We start from the raw sequence: 25,028 nt of genomic DNA on the forward strand, positions 1-25,028 counted from the left end.
TAATGGTGTTTTGGTCTTCATCTGTTGGGAATTGGGTATGGGCTGCCCAAACACATTTCATTTAGAACCCTTAGAGAGACTTTAATCCCATCTGTCTCCGATCAGTATTCCAACTAACACCACCACAAAATCATTTGAATTTGCCAATTTTAAGAACAAATTAATTTTTAACGTCTCATAACTGTAAACACAGACGGTAATAATATAAGACAAGTTCTTTCTCATTCCTATGATTTAAAAAAATCCATTCTCAATTTTACAAACTGAGTTTCTTGTTCTGTGATTTATGTCAAATCCTGCAGGACCTGTCTTGTCAACAGTGATGAAATACTGCCATCCACAGGCTGGTGCTTTCACAAACTTGTCTCACATTATTTTGAATCAATCCGTCTGTACTCAAAGGCATATAAATAAAATATTAAGTAACATTTCAATTAATTAATGTTCAGTAAATAACTACAATAAATACATTACTCACAAACTAATCCTCAAGCAGATAAATTATTAATATCTCCTTTCCTGGGCCACTGCTGAAGATGAATTTCCCAAATTACACTTTTAATTGCACATTTCCAAAAATATTTACCAGTGTCGCTCCTATTTATAATTAACCTATTGGTTATTCTGATGGATGTTTAATTACTTGGGATCACAGGTTACACCTCTTCTAAACATAAAGCAACCATTGCGATTTTTGGTAGAAGATTTTCAATAATTTTTATCTCTTTGGCACCCGAGAAGATTCGGCAAGTACACAATGATTCTCTTGAACCTATGCAGATGTACCATAGATTTTTTGTTTTTGGACTGAATTCTGTTTTTAATTTGTGTTTCTGTGATGTCTTTATTATTCTGATTATATGTTTATATTCCTGTTAATCTATGTAAGGAGTCCTTGAGATGTCTGAAAGGCGCCCAATAAATAAAATGTATTATTATTATTATTATAATTATGAAAGTATTCTGTCAGGATGCAACTCAGCCTGGTATCGCTCTGCTCATGAAAACCTGAACCTGCAGAGAGTGGTGAACACAGCCCAGTTCATCGAAAGTTCATAATTTCCTTCAATGAGGTCCATCTTCACAGTGCCCTGCTGCAGGAAGGCTGGAAGTGCCTGCTACACTGGCTATTCCATATTCTCTCTTTTACTTTCCAGAAGATGCAGGAACTTGAAAAGCTCCAAACTTTAAAAAAGCTTCTACCCAAATGGTCTCCAACTCCTGGACCAATAACCTCTTTCCCAGCCCATTCCCATTAGTGCTGCAAAGTGCAACTCCTCATCGGCGGAGTTAAGATTAACAAACCTGTTTTCATCAACCATCCAGTGGTGGAGAGAGTCAACTTCAAGTTCCTCGGCAAGCATACCCCGAAAATCTGTCCTGGACCGAATACTTTGATGCAATTGTAAAGAAAGCCCCTCAATGCCTCTACTTCTTTAGAAGATAGGGTATGTCCACAAATATTCTTTTGAACTTCTACATGTGCACGGTGGAGAGCATATTGACTAGTTGCATCAAGGCCTGGTTTGGCAACTCGAATGCTCAGGATTGAAGAAATTTACATCACAGGTACGGACCTCCCCACCATCGAAGGGATCTACAGGAAATGCAGCCTCAAAAGGGCAGCCTTCACATTCAAGTACCAACACCACCTTGGTGATGCTCTCATATCACTCCTACAATATAGGAGTCGGAAAACATGACCTCCCAGTTCAGGAACAGCTTCTTCCCGTCAGGCTATTGAACACTACAAACGCCAAATAAACTTCAAACTACAAACTGTATTGGTTGGACTAGGGATGGCGTGGTTTTGGTTTGTACTAGTTAGTTTTTTTTTTAAATTTATTGAACTGTTTTTGTTTATGTTATCTATTAAATACTGTGTTTACAACATCGTGTCCATGCCGACCAGCAGTAACCCGTACACTAGTTCTATCATGAACACCACAGACAATTTACAGAAGCCAATTAACCTACAAGTCTGCATGTCGTTGGAATGTGGAAGGAAGCACCCGAGTCGGGCCCGAACTCGGGCCTCTGGCGTTGTAAGGCAGCAACTCTCCAACTGCACCACTGTGCCGCCCATCTATGTGATGAAAAAATAGAAAATCTGTGAAGGGAGTTTAAATTGTAATACAAAATGGGTTGAAATCCTAAAGTAGCAAAATCCCTATTTTCACAAACAAAACTAGCAGTAGATCACTAAAGGCACCAGGGAAACTATAAAACTGTCAAACTGACAATATTACGATCTGATTACCTAGCATTCATGATAATTTATTGTATCATTGCATATTTATCTGTTCTGGTGCATTAATATACCTGTAAAGCAACAGCAAGAATTTCATTGTTCCATTCCCGGTGCAAATGACAATTAAATACTCTTGACTCTCGAGAAAAATAGAAAAAGCCAAAAACTAGAGGTGGATCACAGCAGTTGTGAGAGAAATAAAGAACGTAATGAATTCTGAAGTGTATAAATAATAATAATAATAATAATAATAATAATACATTTTATTTATGGGCGCCTTTCAAGAGTCTCAAGGACACCTCACAAAAATTTAGCAGGTAGAGGAAAAACATGTAAGGGGAATTAAATAAATAGTAGAGACATGACTCGGCCGCTTCTTACCGGAGACCGCGGCTTCCAAGACGGAGATCCAACAGTCACTCTCAATCACCTTTCCACAGTTTCTGCCTAATATTTTTTAAATCAATCTTTCCCCAATGTAGCACTTTAATCTGAGAACTATTCTTACCCTTATTCATAAGGTCATAAGTGATAGGAGCAGAATTAGGCCATTCGGCCCATCCAGTCTACTCCGCCATTCAATCATGGCTGATCTATCTCTCCCTCCTAACCCCATCCTCCTGCCTTCTCCCCATTGCCCCTTATATCTGTACTAATCAAGAATTTATCTCTGCCTTAAAAATATCAATATCAATATGACCTCTCCCACTAATGGAAACATCCTCTCCACATCCACTCTATCCAAGCCTTTCACTATTCGGCAAGTTTCAATGAGGTCCTTCCTCATCCTTCTAAACTCCAACGAGTATAGGTCTAGTGCCGTTAAACGCCCATCATATGTTAACCCACTCATTCTTGGGATAATTATTGTAAACCTCCTCTGGACCATCTCCAGAGCCAGCACTCCATCTAAAGTTTATGGAATTATGGTCACTTCCAAAAATGCTCCCCTCACAGAATCTTTGATCACCTGAGCCAGGCTCTTTCCACGGTGCAATATCCAGGTGTTTTTTATCTTTCAAAAATCAAAATGTTATCAGGCAGGTGTAGCATGTGGTTAGGAAGGCAAAAGACATATCATCTTTATTGTAAGAATGGTGCCGTTTAGAAATGGGGAAGTATTGTCATAATTCAATAGGTTCCTACTGACGCCAAATTTTATTTAAGAAAATATATACTGTCATTCGAGCCAGTTCAAAACCCATTCATTGGATTAATTCATAGAATAGAAAGGTTATAGAACAGTGCAGTACATGAACAAGCCCACAATGTTTGTGCCAAACATGATGCCATCTGTTATCTACCTGCAGAAAATGTGCTTCCTTCTATTCCCTGCATATCCTTATGCCTATACAAAAGTCTCTTAATTGCCTCTATCGTATATGTCCAAACCACCAACCCCGACCGTGTGTTCCAGACACTCGCCACCATCTCTGTTTGGTGAAAAAAGTTGCCCCACACATCTCCTTGAAACTTTGACCCTCTCCCTTAAAACTATCATTATTATCATCATCATCCTTTATTGTCATCTTGCAAAGCAACAGTTGTACAGTGCAAAATGGGAAGACGTTTCCCAGGGAATACCGGAGCATCGCCCATAAAAACTTAAACATTTCACGCATAAATTAAAAACGATAAAAAAAACAATCCAATTCCTGATAAAACAGTATGAATAGTTTAGAAAAAGAGCAGGTAAAAACAGCAACATTAAAATACAAGTAAAAACAGTCATAAAATGTCCAGGGCAGCTGGTTTAAGTGGCCTGAGCCAGTGCCAGAGTTATTACTCAGTGCCAGTTATTAAATTATCAGTGCAAAAGCAGCAGAATCAGGTGGAGTGACTGTTTAGCAGCCTCACAGCCTGTGGAAGGAAGCTGTTTAGCAGTCTGGTTGTCCGGGCTTTGATGCTACGGTATCTCTTTCCTGATGACAGGAGATCTAGATGTGTGTGGAGTGGGTGCAGTCTGTCCTTTGCTACGCTCAGTGCTTTTTTCAGGCAGCGGCTCTGGAACAGTTCTTGTACCGAGGGTAGCGAGACGCCAATGATCCTCTCTGCTCCCCTCACTACCCTCTGCAGTAGTTGATTTTTCCATCCTAGGTAAAAAGTTCTGACTGTCTACCCCTTCTTTGCCTCTCATAATGTTATATATAATTCTATCTGGTCTCCCTGCAACTTCTGGCATTCCAGAGAAAACAACCCAAGTCAGTCCCTTTATCTCAAGGGTCGGCAACCTTTTCTGCCAAGGGGCCAGAACATATGTCTGTGAGCGGATGTCGGGTCACATTTATCACGTGTACACATGGATCCCGCCCCCATCCTGCCCTGGATGGCAGTCATCAAATCACGTGTTCACATAGATCCCGTCCTTTCGAGCACTGAGCTCAAATATCATACTCACTCATCCCCGGCCTATAACCCCTCTCCCCTCCCTACCTCCCTCCTCTCCCTCTATCCCCCTTCTCCCCTTATCTCCCTTCTCTAAGATGGCGGACTGCGGGGGTGATGCGCTGTTGTGTATGGCTGCTCCTCCTGCAGTCCGTCCTTTCTCCCTTTTTTATTTTTATTTTTAGTCCTGTCTGTGGGAACTTTTAATTGGAAGTCTTCTTTTCTGTGGTGGGGGGGGGGGGGAAGGGGGAAACTGTTTTGATCCCAGTCCTACCTGGTCGGAGATGCGGTTTTCTTCCGAACCGCTTCTTCGTCCTCTCTGTGCAGCCTACCATCGAGCTGGAGCAGTGCTGGAGCGACGATTTCCTGCCGGGACTACAGCTTCGCCGGCGGTGCAGATGCTGGGACACCAACACCAACACGGAGCGGGCGATGGCTTACCGGATCGCCTTCGGGTAAGCTCCGGGGCACTGGGAACGCCGACTGCAACATCGCTGAGCTACGGCTGCAGAGCGTCAAGCCGCGGGCGGGCAGCCCAGGATTTTAACACCACGGGGCCTGGTGTCCGAGTTCGCAAATGTCAGCGGTCCGGCCAGCGCGGCCTGAGAACTTTGGACATTGCAGTCTTCAGGGAGGAAGTGGCCGCTTCAGTCCAGGCCGCTGAAGAATGTTCACCCGACGCCGATGGTCCAGCTTCGCGGCAGAGGGCCTGAGAAAATCGAGTTGGCTGAGGAGGCCACATATAGACCCCGACCTCGGGTGGACTATGAGGGGGAGAACTGGATATTTTTAGTGCCTTCCCTCACAGTGAATTCTGCTGTGGGGGGACGTTTCATGTTGATTTCTATAGTGTACCGTTCTGTGTCTTTCTTTCTTTTTTCTCTTTTTTGTTTTTGTATGGATATATTGACATTTGGTCTGTTCTATTAATTTAATCAAACTCTGTAAAGCACTTTGGTTCAAATACTGGTTTTGTTGAAAAGTGCTATATAAATAAAGATTATTATTATTATTATTATTATGACTAGTACACAAAGTAAAGACAGAATTCAATTCAAAACACAATATGAGGCAATTAATGCACAGATGAAAAGGGAGGGGGACGTGGGGCTAAGGATGGGCAGAGGTGAAGAGATGGGTCTTGAGGCGGGACTGGAAGATGGTGAGGGACACAGAATTGTGGATCAGTTGGGGGAGGGAGTTCCAGATCCTGGGAGTTGCCCTGGAGAAGGTTCTGTCCCCAAAGCTGCGGAGGTTGGACTTGTGGATGTAGAGGAGACCGGCTGATGTGGATCTGAGGGACCGTGAGGATTGGTAGCAGGAGAGGAGGTCAGTGAGATATGGGGGGGGCCAGATGGTGGAGGGCTTTGTAGGTGAGGATCAGGATTTTGTAGTTGATCCGGTGGGAGATGGGAAGCCAGTGAAGTTGTTTGAGGACTGGAGTGATGTGATGCCAGGATTTGGTGTGGGTGATGAGTCGGGTGGCTGCGTTCTGGACCAGTTGGAGTCGGTTGATGTAGGTGGAGCTGATGCCAAGGAGAAGTGAGTTGCAATAGTCCAGTCGGGAGGAGATGAAGGCATGGATGAGTCTTTCAGCAGCGGGAGGTGTGAGAGAGGGTCTGAGTTTGGCGATGTTGTATAGACACATCCAATTTGATCAAGTTCAATCAAATGCCTCATAACTTATTAGCCGGCAGTTCATTCTACAGCAAGACAATGATCCCAAACATTCTGCTAAAGCAACAAAGGAGTTTTTCAAAACTAAAAAATGGTTAATGCTTGAGTGGCCAAGTCAATCACCTGAATGACTTGGCCACTCAAGCATGCCTTTTATCTGCTGAAGAGAAAACAGAAGGGGACAAGCCCCCAAAAACAAGCATAAGCTAAAGATGGCTGCAATACAGGTCTGGTAGAGCATCGCCAGAGAAGACACCCAGTAACTAGTGATGTCCATGAATCACAGACTTCAAGCAGTCATTGCATGCAAAGGATATGCAACAAAATACTAAATATGACTACTTTCACTTACATAACATTGCTGTGTCCCAAACATTATGGTGCCTTGAAATGGGAGGACTATGTATAAACACTGCTGTAATTTCTACATGGTGAAACCAAAATGTATAAAAATTAATGTCTTTATTAAAATCTGACAAAGTGCACTTTAACCACATGTGATTTTTCTCTCTTACAAATATCAAATTGTGGAGTACAGAGACAAATAAATAAATGATGGGTCTTTGTTCCAAACATTATAGAGGGCACTGTAGATCATTAAGTGGTTAAATCAGTAATACTGAACATTGTGGGGTGGCCAGGTTGACAATTGAAATTACTTCCAACGATCAACGATTTTTCATCATGTGTTTGAAGACCAAAACAGTCTTATTTGTTTTCAAATTAGCTTCTGTTCAGATTTTGCAAAGCGGATCACTGCACTGATGCGACGACACCTCTTGATGTGTATCCATTCTTGTATAAGCTACAATTGTTATTGGCTCCAAGCATAAAGTCTGCAACCTTGCTACAAATTCCCCTATTGTCCACAATCTCTCTCAACCTAAAACAGATTCTTCATAACTTTGGAAACAAATTTTAATCTGAACTGATCTTTAGACACTTCATAATAAAAGTTACTCATTTCCGCTTTTGTAACATGTGTGCAGAAGTAAAGACTTCAGTACATTGGGCCTATTCCGTTCTTCAATAAGCAAGTTCGGTATTACAACTGCGCGTGCGTGAGTTTGCCCAGGTCAAGGGTCATTCGGGATAAACATTCTCGCCAGTTGAGCTACTGTGTGTATACATTACGATCGATAATTGTTTTGTCCTGCATTTCATACGTATTTTCCAGTTTTGCTTCTTCGAGGTTAGAAATACTGCTTTCAAAACTATTAAATGGGTGTATTTATGGTTCATTTGTACAAAACTACAATGATTTTGTTGGTTATATTGGCTTTTCCTTGGTCGCTTGTTGGCCCGCTTCGGCAAGTGAGCGAAATCCTGACGATGAATAACAACCATTTTTTATTGTTTTTTTGTTTTGAATGGGGGGGGGGGGGGGGTGGGGGGGGGGGGGGGGGGGGGGGAGAATGAAATGAAATGTATGATTTCTATAACTATCAATAGATAATATGAAAAGTATTTGTGGGGTTTTCACCTTTTACCACGGCCACGGGTGTATGCACGTTTGTTAACTTCTGAATGAGTTCTGCATCTACATGTGTAAGTAAAGTTGTGTGGTACAAAACTTAGTCATGAGTCTCCTGACTAATTATGCCTCTTCTGATTCCCATTACATTGGATAATTTTAATCAGTATTTAATATGCCACTGTCCCACTTAGGAAACCTGAACAGAAACCTCTGGAGACTTTGCGCCCCACCCAAGGTTTCCGTGCGGTTCCCGGAGGTTGCAGGTGGTTGCCGGAGTTTGCAGGTAGTGGAAGCAGGTAGGAAGACTGACAAAAACCTATGGGAACCTCCGGGAACCGCACGGAAACCTTGGGTGGGGCACAAAGTCTCCAGAGGTTTCCTTTCAGATTTCCTAAGTGGGACAGGGGCATAACTTTCTGTTATAATCTTGTGCGCATTTGTGCAATTTTGGGCTGTGGGAACAGCACGTATCACTCGAGTAGGTGGATGCAGAATGTGTGTGACAGCCACAACTGTAAACTTTCCACGGGAAACTGTTTCTGCCCACCTCTCTTCAAACTTCACCCATCTCCTACAGAGAAGAGGGATGGAGCAGCCCGGTTGCGTTGGACCAAACTGGTCAAACGAAAGGATGAGAAAGGCAAGAATTGGCAGCCCTGACCCTAAAGGCAACAGCCGCGTGTGCTCTAAGCACTTGTGGACAGTGAGCCAACAACACTCATCCAGACCCGGTCCTGAATCTTGGTTATTTGTTATCGAACTCCCCAAGGTCCCCACGTGCATTCCCTCACAGAGATGGAAAACCTTCAAATGAAAGGAGAAAGTCGGTGACAGCAACGCAAACCAATGTTGACCAACATGTTGATGATGGACCAGACAACAAGCGTTTATGAACTTTTGCTGTAGATCATGCTTATGTGTAAAAATGCAGCTGTCAAGAGAACTGTAATTGCACGGGATGCATCCAAAAACAGAAGGACATAAACAAACTGACCGACAAAGGTGAAATGTTGGAAGGCAAGGTCGAAGAATTGAAACTAAAACTGAAGAATGCTGCAGTTAAAAAAGTATTTTTGAAGCAATATCAAGACCGACAAAAATGTGTGAAGATTGACAGGGCTTTCTTCGAAGGAAGACTTCGACAACATATGCGAGTATGTGAAGCGTGAAGCAAAGAAAATGCGATATTGGGAAGGGAAAAAAAAGTCGTCAGTACTAAAGTCCCAAGAACATTTAAACAATCGCCAGAGAAGTCGGGACCCAGATCAAAACTCAGCATCAAGGATGAATTGTACTTGTGTTGATGAAGCTGCACCTTGTGCTGTCGATGGTGTTTCTCGCGACTTTGTTTGCAGTTAGTGGGGGTACATGTTCTAAAATATTCAATACTTGGATTAAATTCCTAGCCATTCAACTGAAACCCCTGATTTTCTGGCTAGATCGTGATTTGATAAGGTCCACGCAGCCAAAACAGATAATAAATAAATGCCCAGCACTGGGATGCATTCTTGACTGCACAGAGATATTTATAGAACGACAACGGCATCTACAGTTGCAGGCTTTGACGTGGTCCGAGAACAAGAAACACAACACTGTGAAACTATTGGTTGGAATTGCCCCAAACGGCATGATCACTTTCTTATCAAAAGCTTGGGGCCGGCAATCATCTGGTACACACATTGTTAGGAAGAGTGGATTTTTGAACGTAGTTGATCCTGGGGTTTGCATAATGGAAGATAGAGGATTTCCCATTCAAGAAGACTTGATGCTTCGCCAAGCCAATTTTGAGATTCCCTCTCCCAGCGGTGGTTATTAGCAAATGACCAGAGAAAAAGTACACAAAACCAAGACGGTTTCCAAAGACCGCATTCATGTTGAACTGGCCCATAGTTCATCTAAAGTGGTTTAATATCCTGAGAAACACTTTACCCATTATTTTAGTTCCGCATATTGATATTTTCACCATCTGTGCAGCACTATTTAATTTACTGCCTCCATTGGTGTGTAAATGAGATGTTGTTGCACTTGCAGATCATTTTGATCAGACGTTTAACTTTATGTTGAACCAGATTTGATATGAACTGAAATCCAGAACTTGCTGCGTTTGCCAACATGTACATTTCAACTCAGAGCTTTACATCTCTTACATTGTACTTATTTTGCAAAACAGTTTTTTATCACCATGTTTCTATATAGAGCTCATTTATTGCATTTAATTCATAGTATACAAACTGGTGGATTATTTTCTGATGGTATGATAGTACTGAACTATACATTTAGTTTGTGAAGGCCCAGTGTAGTTGTATTTGCATAAACAATTTTAAGAGAATTATTTTTTCAAGCCACAGTGACTATTTACTAATAGTTATACTGTATGTGTGTCCAGATTAGTTCCAGGAAGCATGTCGGGATCTTGTTATATCTGCTGTGAGGTTTTTAATCATTCTTCATGTACCAGGTAGAGATAAAATGTTGGGGAAAATCATAGTGCTTTGGAATTACAAATAATTGATTAAAAACATGCTAGATGAATATTTAGGAAGTGGCATGTCATGGTTGTTGTACACGCAATAGAGGGTTGCTTGCTAGCATTTTCGGAGGGGGATACGGGGGTTACTTCTCAGACAATCAACTCCATCATTCTTGCATATATTCAAGTAAAAGAACATATAACTCTCTCAGCACATTCGGCAGAACTGGCAAGATGATTTAAGAGCTCGACGATGGATGTGGGAGGCCAGCAGTTTAGTCCTTTCGATTCTCCAAGCCACCCATCTTTCAGTTCGCTCATGTTCGGGAATAGCTTTTTCTCCACATTTCAAGAGTTCCTTGTATTCAGCATGACGATGTTTTTCTTCACCAGCAGTCGGTAGCACGGGCTTCTTCATGTACAATGCAGCGTAAACAAGAGCAGAGAGTTTGTCTTTTCGTCCCGTCTTTTTCCAACTAAAAAATGCTTCAAAGCTTCGACTATCCATCGCGGAAAATCATCCAGTGTCAAATCATTGTCATCTGGGTCAGCCATAAGCAATATAAGATACAAAGATGAAAAACCAGACCGAAAATGTTATTATTACACAGTTCCGCCTAATACGTACACAGTTTATACAGTGCTGCGTTCGCAATCACCAGCAACGCTCTTTGTTTATCCCCAATGACCTTTGACAAATCCCATGATTGTTTATCCCCAATGACCTTTGACAAATTCATTGCGCGCGAGAGTTAACGAACTCGCTTATTATATTAGGGTTCACCTGCATCTTAGCCTCGTCCAACTGCCTTAGATTTGCAAATCTTAATAGTCTTATGTAACAAAAACCATGGTCTCTCCAGCCTCATAATGGCCTTTTTCAAAACTCCATTCTTAACCTTTATCGCTTGGCATTCCTAATGCTCATTGCTGACTTCCCATTCTCCACCTTCTATAATTCAGGGGCTATGAGTCAGAAACAAGCTTGATTATAGGCTTGTGAGCAGCCCACAGCTACATAATGACAGATTAAAGGGTTCCAGCCTACTAAAATAAACAGTGTTGCAGTCGCATTGCAGTTTGGAACTTCCCTCCATGAGGAAGGAAATCTAACATGTGTGCGACAGTTGGATATATGCTGCTGCATTCAAACACTGCTGGTATGCCGAATGGAGGGATCTTTTGTACATCAAGGACACACTGAAGAACAGCAAAAAGCACTTTTCACGTTAGTAGATTAAGATTTTAGTTAAATGCAACAAATAGGCATATAGAATAATTCCATGTAGAAGCCTGGGAGCAATCCAATCCTAAAGGAGTTCAAAACCCAATCAAACCCGAGATGCGCCACAGCAAAAAGTGCCCCTAGTGATTCGAGTATCATTCTAAAAACGGAGTTGGCAACTACAAATACATCCACCACAAGTTGAAGTACATCATCGTACTTCAAATTAAAATCCCAGCTCCCAGATCCAGCATAAAATAAATCAATGTCTGTGAGATACACAGTTGAAAGGGTGAAGCAGAATTACTAACCCAAAAGACCCGAGTTTCTGTGCTGCGGATTTCTGGTTCAGTCTCATCAATACATTTTTGCAAAATAGTTTCACAAAAGCATTCCCAATGAACTAATTTTAACTGTGAAACCACTGATAACTGAATAGTAACATGTTTCGGCATACTGAAAATGGATGGCTTCCCTAACATTGACCTCTAGAACATAGACTGCTGTTTATAAAGAAAAACAACGGCATTCTATGTTGAATTACTTTGGCATTCCTGCAGGAAATCACACATAGAGCACAAAATAACACAAGTAATTTTACATTCTAGCAGGCTGCAAAAGCTTCCCAGTAATGAGTGCTTTTAAGAAAAAAAAGTTAAGCAAACCCAGTTGTGTTTAAACCTGCCAATGTATTTTCATTTAAACCCATTTGAATGCTCCTCTACTGATTGCATTCACTCTCCCAAGGTGGTCCAGAGGGAAATATTGTGCAGGTTGAATGTAGCCTGCAGGCCAAACATTGTGCACAACGGGATAAATAGCCCACTCCTGTTTCCATGTTATGTTCCATTGTACAGTCACATAGAATTTATTTACTTCAAAATTAATTGAAGTGGAAGGATTAACTTACTCAAAATGAATCCAGTAAATATCAAGAAAATATGGGGATAAGTATATACTGTGATATGAACTCCAAGATAGCCATTCTTCTGGCCTGTTAAACAAGATGGGGAAATACATGCATGAACAAGCAAATCAAAGGTAGAATATGATATGCAAAAATAATCATACAGCAGAGGTAAAGGGCCTTTTGGCCCACAATGTCTGTGCTGAACATGTTGCCAAGACTGTGTTTAAGAAGGAACTGCAGATGCTGGAAAATCGAAGGTACACAAAAATGCTGGAGAAACTCAGAGGGTGCAGCAGCATCTATGGAGCGAAGGAAATAGGCAACGTTTCGGTCCGAAACCCTTCTTCAGACTAACTCTTAACTACTTGCACATAATCCATATCCCTCCATTCCCTGCATATTAATGTGCCTATCCAAAGTCTCTTAAATTCCACTATTGTATCCATTCCAGGTATTCGCCACCCGCTATAGGGTGATTTCACAAAAGGTCACTGGAGCGTAGATCCGCACCCACGTGACCGAAAATCTCAAGTGGAGTACATGCTATACATCCGGTACGTGTTAGTGAATGGGAAAACACGCACTTTCCCACCCGTTAAAAACATCGAAAACTGGGAAAGTGCGTGTTTTCCCATTCACTAACATGTACCGGATGTATAGCATGTACTCCACTTGAGATTTTCGGTCACGTTGGTGCAGATCTACGCTCCAGTGACCTTTCGTGAAATCACCCTATGAAAACAAACTTGCCCCACACATCTCCTTTAAACTTTTCCCTCTCACCTTAAAGCTATCCGTCTAGTATTTGATATTTCTATCCTGCGGAAATGGTTCTGTGTCTACTCTTTCTATGCTTCTCATAATTTTATATACTTCCATCATGTCTCCCTCCAACCCCCATCTGCCATTTCCCTGCCCACTTCTGAGCTATTTCCAGCTGTAAACTTTGACAGACTTCCTGACGGTTCACAAACCCAGCAACCAACCCATCTACATTAATTTCCAAGTCGTTTATATATATTTGACAAAGAACAGAGGTCTGATCACAGGTCCCTGCAGAACTCCACGATATCCCGCAGCTCCACTCTTGCTCCCCCTTCCCCCAGGTCGCAACAGGGACAGAGCCCCCTTATCCTCACCTTTCACCCATTAGCCAACACATACAGCACATAATCCACCGACATTTTTGACACCTCCAACAGGATCCCACCACTGGCCACATCTTCCCATCTCCACCCCTTTCGCTTTCTACAGAGACTGCTCCCTCTGTAACTCTCTGGTTAACTCAACAGTTTTTTCAGGTGAGGCAGAGGTTCACTTGCACCTCCTCCAACCTCATCAACTGCATCCATTGTTAGGGTGTGGACTCCTATATATTGGCGAGGCCAAGCGCAGGCTCCATGACCGTTTCACTGAATACCACCGCTCAGTCCTTCTAAACCTACCTGATCTCCCAGTTGCTGAACACTTTAACTCTCCCTCCCATTCCCATACTGACTTTCTGTCCTGGGCCTCCTGCACTGTCAAGCATGAGGCCCAGTGCAAATTGGAGGAACAGCACCTCATATTTCACTTGGGCAGCTTACACCCCAGTGGTATGATTATTAACCTCCCTAACTTCAAGTAACCTTTGCTTTCCCTCTCTCTCTCCAACCTCCCCCTTCCTAGTTCTCCGACCTGTCTGACTACTTACCTGATTAAATGTTATCTTTGTATGCTTCATTGTCACCTTCTAACAATGATCTATTCTACATTTTCCTTGAACCGCATCTCCTTTGATGTCTTACTTTCACACCTTACACTTCCATATCTCTTTGTCTCTCCCCCTCCCCTGACTCTCAATCTGAAGAAGGGTCTCGACCCAAAACGTCTATCCAGAGATGCTGCCTGGCCTTCTAAGTTACTCCAGCATTTTGTGTCCATCTTCTATTGAGTATATAAGTTGGGATGTTATGTTAAAGTTGTACAAGGCGCTGGTGCGGCTGCATGTGGAGTATTGTGTTCAGCTTTGGTCACCCTGCTATAGGAAAGTTGTCGTTAAGCTGGAAAGAGTGCAGAAAAAGATTTACAAAGAAGTTGCCAGGGCTGGACAGACTGAGCTATAGGGGGAGGTTGAGCAGGCTAGGTCTTTATTCCATGGAGCGCGGAGGCTAAAGGGTAGTCTTAAAGAGATGTATAATTCAAGAGGGGAATAGATAGGGTGAATGCACCGAGTTTAGTTTAGTTTCGAAATACAGCATGGAGTACAACAGCCAGTGCAAAAAGCATAACTTTGCAAGATTTTAGTGCAAAATCTGAAAAGCGCAGTACATTAAAGTCTAGTAACGGAATAACCAGTTGTGGTTATACTGTGATTATACATATTCTTCACAAAAACAGAACTATTTCCCTTAAATAGTTTATAATAATCAGGCATTACAATCCCACCACACAATCATAATTATCATAATTACTTCCACAGTAAATAAGTAATTATAAAAGAACTGGGCAAGCTAGATGCAGGAAAAATGTTCCCAATGTTGGGCGAGTCCAGAACTAGGGGCCACAGTCTTAGAATAAAGGGGAGGCCATTTAAGACTGACGTGAGAAAAAACTTTTTTACCCAGAGTTGTGAATTTGTGGAATTCCCTGCCACGGAGGGCAGTGGAGGCCAAATAACTGGATGAATTTAAGAGAGAGTTAGGTAGAGCTCTAGGGGCTAGTGCAATCAAGGGATATGGGGCAAAGATAGGCACTGGTTATTAATTGGGAACGATCAGCCATGATCACAATGAATGGCGGCGCTGGCTCAAAGGGCCGAATGGCCTCCTCCTGCACCTATTTCATATGTTTCTATGTAATGCAGCAGTCATCTTGTGGCACAATGGTTGTTAGAGTACACAGTTCCTTCAATATTGTAATTAATTGCAATTTACTAAACTATCAATGTCAGCTTCAGTTTCTAAGTTATTTTTATCATGACAAAAGAGTAAAGTAAAAGGAGCAAAGGGACAAGACAGTAAAACGGTAAGACAGATAAATTGATCAATTTACAGTGTATGACATAGTTCTAGGCTGTCACCTTGCCAGTTTTCTTTACTCACTAATACCGATCACAATATGCCACAGACAGAAAAGTGATAGTACATGTGACACAGATTAGCTTCCCCACAGTATTCCTATTGTACACTTGATGAAAGTAGATGCTCTTTCAGAATTATTAATACGTAGCTCCACTTTACTATTACTTTCAGTGGTGCATTCAGATTAAAACGTGAACACAAAATAAGTTAAACATACAGAAATCTGGGGGGGGGGGGGGGGGGGGTAGGGAATGAAAAATGATGTAAACAATGATCTCACAAATGTGAATTATGAGGTGAATAATTCTTACATTTCTTTCAATCACTTCCTTTTCCTATCATTTTTCACTCTCTTTTACGACTTTGAGTCGGGAAACCTATGTCTCAGTAACTCGCCTTAGATGCACTGAGCTGTTTCTTTTCCCAATTGCAATGAATTCATCTGCAACTAAAAATAATAAACCTTAGAACATTTGAGCTAAATTTAGTTTGAATTACAACTTCCTCCATTAGAGCATTTACATTTTAAAACATTTCTCCTGCATTACTAACAAAAAAACATAATATTCATATCCTGAAGACAAAAGTAGTCATATTAGCTTCAGGGTCTAAGCTTAATTCATTAGTTCACTTACAAAGGATATGTTTTGGAGTTTTAGGACTGTAAGAAGCCGTATTAGCATAAAGTGCAGATATTTATATCTGCATAAAGACTACACTTGAATAGTTAATAATTGGTCTCAAAAGGGATAAAGTATCTGGAATATTGAATGGAAAAACACTTACATACCTCATGTATTGCATCCTCCCTAAGTTATGATTGTGTTTATAATTTGTTTGGTTGTTTTGTTGGTTGTCTTTTGCACAAAAGTCCGCGAGCATTGCCACTTTCATTTCACTGCACATCTCGTATGTGTATGTGACAAATAAACTTGACTTGACTTGACTTAAACAACGATAAAGCAAAATGCTGTCATCAATGTGACTATTTCTGTTGCAAACCTAAGTTCACATTGAAATGTGTTAGTTCTGTACATTTTTCTCCAACCGTGTGCCCCAATATTCAGCCAACAATCATTGCACCGCACAATCAAAACGTGTGTTCTCCTTGAAAACCTTGAAATACACTGTTTCTATTAAAATTATTGTTTTGGTTAGTGTTCAAACCACATCAAAGTACTTATGAAGATAACATACATGTGTGTGTATATGAAGAAAGTAAAATACTTAAATTAGCCACAATATATTCCCAACCATTTCCACCGCAAAGCTTTAAAAAGTCTTAAAAATGCTCTTTACCAGTTTTCATTTTCTGCTTCTCTAATTCTACATTCACAATGTTATTTGTGACACTGCATAGGGTTAGTTTTAAACCTGGAATATAGCTTTGCACTTGGAACCCAATTTCCAACATCATTGGCCATCCCTCTGTAGCCTAAAGGTGACAAGTGATTTAACAAAAGTTGACTAGAAAAACGTGTAAATTAGCTGATGCACCTGGCGTTGCTCGGGTTATTATGCTGGCAATGTTTGCATTTATTTTCATGCAATCTGGTTTTATAACAGTTCTTATAAATTAAATAAAATCGTACTTGAATATAGAATTATTTGTGGAATAATATTACTAAGAGTTATATTGTTTACTTAATCAATGAAAAACACTGACATAGGTAAAAATATGCAAACATCACATTTAATATATTTAAATAGATATGTATCTATGCACAATGTGTAAATTTCCTTGATTTCATTGTTGAAGTGCTTAAGAATAAACTATGTTTCTTTTTCTGAATCCAGCGTAAAAATTGATAGATTATTTATATCCCAAACTCTGGGGATAACTGAACTAACCAATATACAGTGCATTCAGAAAGTATTCAGACCCCTTCACTTTTTCCACATTTTGTTACGTTAGTCTTATTTTAAAATGGATCAAATTCATTTTAGAAATTAAAAATACCTGAAATATCACATTTACATAAGTATTCAGACCCTTCCTTCCTTCTCCCCCCCACCCCCCATCAGTCTGAAGAAGGGTTTCGGCCCGAAACGTCGCCTATTTCCTTCACTCCATAGATGCTGCTGCACCCGCTGAGTTTCTCCAGCATTTTTGTGTACCTTCGATCTTCCAGCATCTGCAGTTCCTTCTTGAACACCTTGAGCTTAGGTTCATCCTGTTTCCATTGATTATCCTTGAGATGTTTCTACAACTTGATTGGGGTCCACCAGTGGTAAATTAAATTGATTGTACATGTTTTGGAAATGTCTGTATAAGGTCCCACAGTTGACAGTGCATGTCAGAGCAAAAACCAAACCATGAAGACAAAGGAATTGTCCGTAGAACTCCGAGACAGGATCGTGTCGAGACACAGGTCTGGGGAAGGGTAACCATTTCTGCAGCCGTGCAGGTCCCGAAGAGCACAGTGGCCTCCGTCATTCTTAAATGGCAGAATTTTGGAACCACCAGGACTCTTCATAGAGCTGGCTGCTCGACCAAACTGAGCAATCGGGGGGAAAGGGCCTTGGTCAGGGAGGTGACCTAGAACCTGATAGTCACTCTGACAGAGCTCCAGAGTTCCTCTGTGGAGATGGGAGAACCTTCCAGAAGGACAACTATATCTGCAGCACTCCACCAATCAGGCCTTTATAGTAGATTGGCCAGACGGAAGCCACTCAGTAAAAGGCACATGACAGCCCGCTTGGAGTTTCCCCAAAAGGCATGAGAAACAAGATTCTCTGGTCTGATGAAACCAAGATTGAACTCTTTGGCCTGAATGCCAAACGTCACGTCTGGAGGAAACCAGGTGAAGCATGGTGGTGGCAACATCATGCTGTGGGAATGTTTTTCAACGGCAGGAACTGGGAGACTAGTCAGAATTGAGGCAAAGATGAACGGAGCAAAGTACAGAGAGATCCTTGATGAAAACCTGCTCCAAAGCTTTCTGGACCTCAGAATGGGGCGGAGGTTCACCTTCCAAAAGGACAACGAGCATAAGCACACAGCCAAGACAATGCTGGAGTGGCTTTGTGACAAGTCTGTGAATGTCCTTGAGTGGCCTAGCCAGAGCCCGGAGTTGAACCCGTTCGAACATCTCTGGAAGCTCCTGAAAATAGCTGTGCATCGACGCTCCCCATCCAACCTGACAGAGCTTGAGAGGATCTGCAGAGAAGAATGGGAGAAATTACCCAAATACAGGTGTGCCAAGCTTGTAGCGTCATATCCAAGAAGACTTGAGGCTGTAATCGCTGCCAAAGGTGCCTCAAAGAAGTACTGAGTAAAGGGTCTGAATACTTATGTAAATGTGATATTTCAGTTATTTATTTTTAATTACTTTGCAAACATTTCTAAACACCTATTTTCGCTTTTTTATTATGGGTATTGTGAGAAGATTGTGATGGAAAAAAAATGTAATGCATTTTAGAATAAGGCTGTAACGTAACAAAATGTGGAAAAATGAAGAAGTCTGAATACTTTCTGAATGCACTGTATAGATGATCATGAGAAAAGCATTGAATATAATGGAAACATCTTTCAGTGATTGTCCTTGCACCATGTTAATGCTCACAGTGAAACTAAATTGAATTGAATTTGCTTGAATTAAAAAATTGAGATAGAATAATTAGTATCTGAGGAACTAATATTTTTCCCTAAAAAAATACCAGTGATTACTGCAGTATCAATTGCATGTGGCAGCAGTAAATTTGAAAGCAATAATCTTCTGCTGTTACATATTGGCGGTGGATCTAAACTAATCATCAAGTTCCAAGTCCTAGGCCCCTGTACACACCTTTCAAATTGGATTCTTGACCTCAATCAGTGCAGATTAGTAACAGCATCTCTCACTGATCATCAACACACATGCATATCAAGGTAGACACAAAATGCTGGAGGAACTCAGCGGGTCAGGCAGCATCTCTGGAGAGAAGGAATGGTCTCGACCCGAAACGTCGCCCATATCTTCTCTCCAGAGATGCTGCCTGACCCGCTGAGTTACTCCAGCATTTTGTGTTTATCTTCGATTTAAATTTGCATCTGCAGTTCCTTCTTACACTTTATGCATATTAAGGTTGCGTGCTCAACGAAATAGTAATTATTGACCATTAATATGTGGCTAAGACAACTCTCACGACGTCTATAAATTTGTCAATGACACCACTGTTGTTGGCTGAATCGTGGATGGTGATAAGTCAGCCTATAGAAGAGATAGAACACCTGGTTAAGTGGCGCAGTAACAACATCCTCTCATTCTACGTCAACAAAGCCAAGGTACTAATCATTGAGGGGAAGCTGGGAGACAACGCATGGGCGGAAATCCCAGGGGGGGGGACAGAGGGGCAGGTCCCCTCCACGTTTTGAGAGGTGGGGGACAATCCCCCCAACCCCATGTTTTGTAATCCGGATTTTGAAATTCGGTGAAAAAATCTCTGCTTCCCGCGAGACATTGGGGGTGGGACTGATGATCGAGGGCGCCGATTGGGGGCGAGAGAGACGTTGGTCAGCAGGCAGGGGGGGGGGGGGGGGGGGGGGGGGGGGGGGGGGGGGAGGACACGATGATTCAGCGCGATAATTGGAGGAGGGAGGTGTCGGTCAGAGGCGAAAGTAGTGGGGTGGGACTGAGGATAGAGACCGGTGATTGGAGGAGTGAGACGTCCTGGTGGAGCAAAGATCATAGAGCGGAGCTTGAGCTTGAATCGGCCCGTTCGCAGGGCCTTTCATCGCCAGGCCCGGCGCGGCTTAAAATCGGCCGTGGGATCTTCCACCGCCCCCGCCGGGCGATGGAAGATCCCACGGCCAGTTTTAAGTCGATCCAGGCGATGAAACCCCACGAACGGGCCGGTTGAAGCCCCACGATTCGGGGTGGACGAAGCTGCTGTTGCTGGGGTTCGGAGTCAGTCACCAACCAGGTCAGCTCCCGATGTTACCATCCACAGGGCCCACGGCTGAAGCCTCCGAAGCTTTACGTGTTTGCGCACGTGCGCCACCAAGAAACTGTGTCCCCCCAGGTTTTTATAGTGATTTCTGCCCCTTAAATTGATGGGTAGATGTCTCAGGTGTGCTATCATGTGCCCAGCATGTAGATGTAATTATGAAGAAAGTAATTGCCTCTAATTTCTCAGAAGTTTAAAGAAACATAGAAATTAGGTGCAGGAGTAGGCCATTCGGCCCTTCGAGCCTGCCCCGCCATTCAATATGATCATGGCTGATCATCCAACTCAGTATCCCGTACCTGCCTTCTCTCCATACCCCCTATCCCCTTAGCCCCAAGGGCCACATCTAACTCCCTCTTAAATATAGCCAATGAACTGGCCTCAACTACCCTCTGTGGCAGAGAGTTCCAGAGATTCACCACTCTCTTTAATTTTGCACGAATGTCTTTTTTCCCCACTATGTTGTATAATTGATGTTTTATGTGATGTATTGAGTCTGCGTGCCTGTGTTTCCACTGCACACAAGTTTATGATTGTACAAGTACTTAAGTCTTTGTGCACATGACAAAAAACTTAACTTGACTGTGTAATGTAAGGGTTAAACAGAATATATGTCAGCGAAAATTGAGTTATCAGCTAAATTAGCAGCACCACATTTCAAGCCCTGTTTAGGAAAACAAGTAGATGTTTTCAAAGAATGCTTAGCTAAATCGAAGGGACCAGTAAATCTTGAGGCCGCCGAACAGGTCACTAGAAACATAGAAACATAGAAATTAGGTGCAGGAGTAGGCCATTCGGCCCTTCGAGCCTGCACCGCCATTCAATATGATCATGGCTGATCATCCAACTCGGTATCCCGTACCTGCCTTCTCTCCATACCCCCTGATCCCCTTAGCCACAAGGGCCACATCTAACTCACTCTTAAATATAGCCAATGAACTGGCCTCAACTACCCTCTGTGGCAGAGAGTTCCAGAGATTCACCACTCTCTGTGTGAAAAAAGTTCTTCTCATCTCGGTTTTAAAGGATTTCCCCCTTATCCTTAAGCTGTGACCCCTTGTCCTGGACTTCCCTAACATCGGGAACAATCTTCCTGCATCTAGCCTGTCCAACCCCTTAAGAATTTTGTAAGTTTCTATAAGATCCCCTCTCAATCTCCTAAATTCTAGAGAGTATAAACCAAGTCTATCCAGTCTTTCTTCATAAGACAGTCCTGACATCCCAGGAATCAGTCTGGTGAACCGTCTCTGCACTCCCTCTATGGCAATAATGTCCTTCCTCAGATTTGGAGACCAAAACTGTATGCAATACTCCAGGTGTGGTCTCACCAAGACCCTGTACAACTGCAGTAGAACCTCCCTGCTCCTATACTCAAATCCTTTTGCAATGAAAGCTAACATACCATGTTAACTTTCTAAGATGAGCTTTGCCTTCCAAGAGATCCGAGACTAGCTTGGCGTCTGATAGAACACATAACTCACGCCATTATGGTACCAAGGAGAACAGCTGGTTTGACACATAGTCACCTGTTGTTCTTAGAGATAACACATTACAGGAGAGAGAGACAGGGACAGGGAGACAGGCAGAGACAGGCAGACAGACAGACAGACAGACAGACAGAGAGACAGAGAGAGAGAGACAGAGAGAGAGAGACAGAGAGAGAGAGAGACAGACAGACAGAGAGACAGAGAGACAGAGAGGCAGACAGAGAGACAGACAGAGAGACAGACGGACAGAGACAGACGGACAGAGACAGACGGACGGAGAGACGGACGGAGACAGACGGAGAGACAGACGGAGAGACAGACGGAGAGACAGACGGAGAGACAGACGGAGAGACAGACGGAGAGACAGACGGAGAGACAGACGGAGAGACAGACGGAGAGACAGAGAGAGAGAGACAGAGAGAGAGACAGAGAGAGAGACAGAGAGAGAGACAGAGAGAGAGAGAGAGACAGAGAGAGAGACAGAGAGAGAGACAGAGAGAGAGACAGAGAGAGAGAGACAGAGAGACAGAGAAACAGATTAGTTCAGTAATATGGTGGTTCAGTAATAAGTGTATTTAAAATTTCAACAGTAAAACAAACCTCCTCTTCAATCTCTGTAATACCATCAATAGATTTTGTTAGTTCAGTAATAAGATGGATCAGTAATAAGTGTGTTTAAAAATCCAACAGGAAAACAAACATCCTCTTCAATGTCTGTAATACCATCAATAGATTTATATTGTACAGATTATGTGGGAAGCTTCAAATGGTCAAGGCCATAGTGTGTCCTTTCTTCCGTGCTAAAGTTGTTCTTTCGTTTTGGTATTGGAATTTGTTTATTGTTGTCATGTGTACTGAGATACAGTGAAAAACTTTGTTTTGCATCTTATCTGGGCTGATCGCACCATACACGAGCACAGCGCGTAATGCAAGAGAAAAGAAACAGGAGTATAGTGTTACAGCTACAGAGAAAATACAAATAATTTAAAAAAGGTAGGGCCTGCAATGAGATATATTTGATGATCAGGAATATATGAGAGGTCCGTTCAGGAATGTGATAACAGTGGGGGAAAGGCTGCTCTTGAATCCGATGGTACGTGTTTTCGAACTTTTGCACGATAGGAGAAGAGAGGTGTGAATGGTCCTTGATAATGCAACTGCATGAAGGCAGCGTGAAGCATAGGTGGCGTCGATAGGAGGAAGGCTAGTCTGCGTGATGGACTGGGCTGGGTCCACAACTTTCTGCAATTTCTTGCTGTCTTGGCTCATGCATTTTGATAGGATGCTTTGCATCTGTCGAAATCAGTAAGAGTCATTGGGGACATGCCGAATTTCCTTAGTCTTCTGAGGAAGTAGATGCATTGGTTTGTTTTCTTGGTCACATTGTCAATGTGACTGGAGCACTACTGGTGATATTTACACTTTGGAACTCTTGATCATCTACATTTCAATGGGATGTGTGCTCCACCTTACTTCCAAAAGTCGATTGCCAACTCATTCATTTTGTTGACATTGAGGGAGAGGTTGTTTTCTAGACACATTACTAAGCAATCGGTCTTCTTTCCGTGCTCCGTCTTATTATTGTTTGAGATCCAGCCCATCCATACTTACCATTGTTAGAGTCATAGAGTGATACAGTGTGCAAACAGGCCATTTCGGCCCAACTTGCCCACACCAGCCAACAATGTTCCAGCTACACGAGTCCCACTTGCTTGCGCTTGGTCCATATCCAACCAAACCTGTCCTATCCATGTACCTGTCTAAGATTAGGGTTAAATAATGTTGAATGAAATTTGTCAAAACTTGAAATCAGATCATGACGTCATGTAACAATTCAGCCCAAGTTTTTCAATGAAACTTCCCATTGAGTAAATTTGAAACAAACTCTCTCACAGGTGGACCAACAAGACTAAAGAGTTAGTGGTGGACTTTAGGAGAGGAACACTCCTGTCCCCTGTCTGCATCAATGCTGTGGATGTGCAGTTTACCTGGGAGTACAAATACCTTGGAGTGTACCTGGACAGTAAACTGGACTGGTCCAGGAATGCTGAAGCCCTGTACAAGAAGGCTCCGTTCCTTCAACATCTGCAGTAAGATACTACCACTGTCTCGGTGCTAGACAGTGCCATCTTCTTCGCTGTCGTCTGCTGGGGCAGCAGGGTGAAGGCCGCGGACGCCAATAGGATTAACAAACTCATCAGGAAGGCTGGCTCCATCCTGGGATCAGAGTTGGATTCATGGGAGGTGCTTTGAGGGGAGGATGCTCCTCAAACTGCGGAGCATCTTGAACAATACAGCTCACTCCTTCCATGACACTGGTCACCCTGAGGAGTAACTTCAGCAACAGACTGGTTCCACCAGGATGCAGTACAGAACGCCACAGGAGATCTTTCTTCCCTATGGCTCTCAAACTGTACAACTCTTCCCCCTTCTGTCAAGGGGTATACTGACTCCCCTCCTAATCTTTGCACAACCCTAATCGTTTTCACTCATCACTTTAATTTCATGTATTTTGTGTTTTATGACTATTGGCAGATCAATTTCCCTCCTGGGAAAAATGTTCTATCGTATCGTATTGAATCGTAAACATGCTCAGAAAAAACAAATTTTCAAATATAAACATTTAAGATTTTCCCAACTATAAGATGCATATAGGCTTTCAATTCATCTCTTTTAGTATCTTGTGGCGTGACTGACAGCATTTGATGAAAATTTCCATCTCGCACTACAGCAACCCTCCATTAATTGGTTATTGTCTATCTTGCAAATTCAATCCAATGATTTAATGGCAGATTTGTGTGCATTGTACATTCATCCCAGACAAAAAGTTTACAATCTTTGAGAATGCTCTCCTTTGCAGATCCCTGAACGATGTTACTTGTATGAGTCTCCACATTTGTCAAATTTCAAGGGTGTTTATAAGCCAGTGCAGATATCCTGTGTCAAAAGCGCTGAAGCAATGCTTGATGATGCAATGTATGTTTTTTCCTTTCCACAAGCATCCAAAATCAAAAATGGTTCCTTGATCATTGTAAACACATCTGTGACAGTACAGATAATCCCCACATTACTAGGAGGGGAGGGTGACGTTCCTAGAAAGCGGGCCACATCGCTATTTTCCAAAACGGGAAGCCACATCATTGACGCACATATCA

General features: G+C 42.3%; 1 protein-coding gene across 6 annotated transcripts in view; it reads right to left on the bottom strand.

Moving 5' to 3' along the window:
- znf644b (zinc finger protein 644b) overlaps positions 1 to 25,028 on the bottom strand; it is a 107,905-nt gene that overhangs the window by 45,396 nt on the left and 37,481 nt on the right. The window contains exon 1 of one of the 6 annotated variants that reach the window (XM_055641383.1): positions 1,978 to 2,474. The exons of the other annotated variants lie outside the window; for them this stretch is intronic. The gene's annotated coding sequence lies outside the window, so the exon portion shown is untranslated. Of the gene's footprint in view, positions 1 to 1,977; positions 2,475 to 25,028 lie in introns of those variants that run through there. 6 annotated transcript variants of the gene reach the window in all.

This window comes from Leucoraja erinacea, chromosome 10 (genome assembly GCF_028641065.1).
Source record: "Leucoraja erinacea ecotype New England chromosome 10, Leri_hhj_1, whole genome shotgun sequence".
NCBI lineage: Eukaryota > Metazoa > Chordata > Chondrichthyes > Rajiformes > Rajidae > Leucoraja > Leucoraja erinaceus.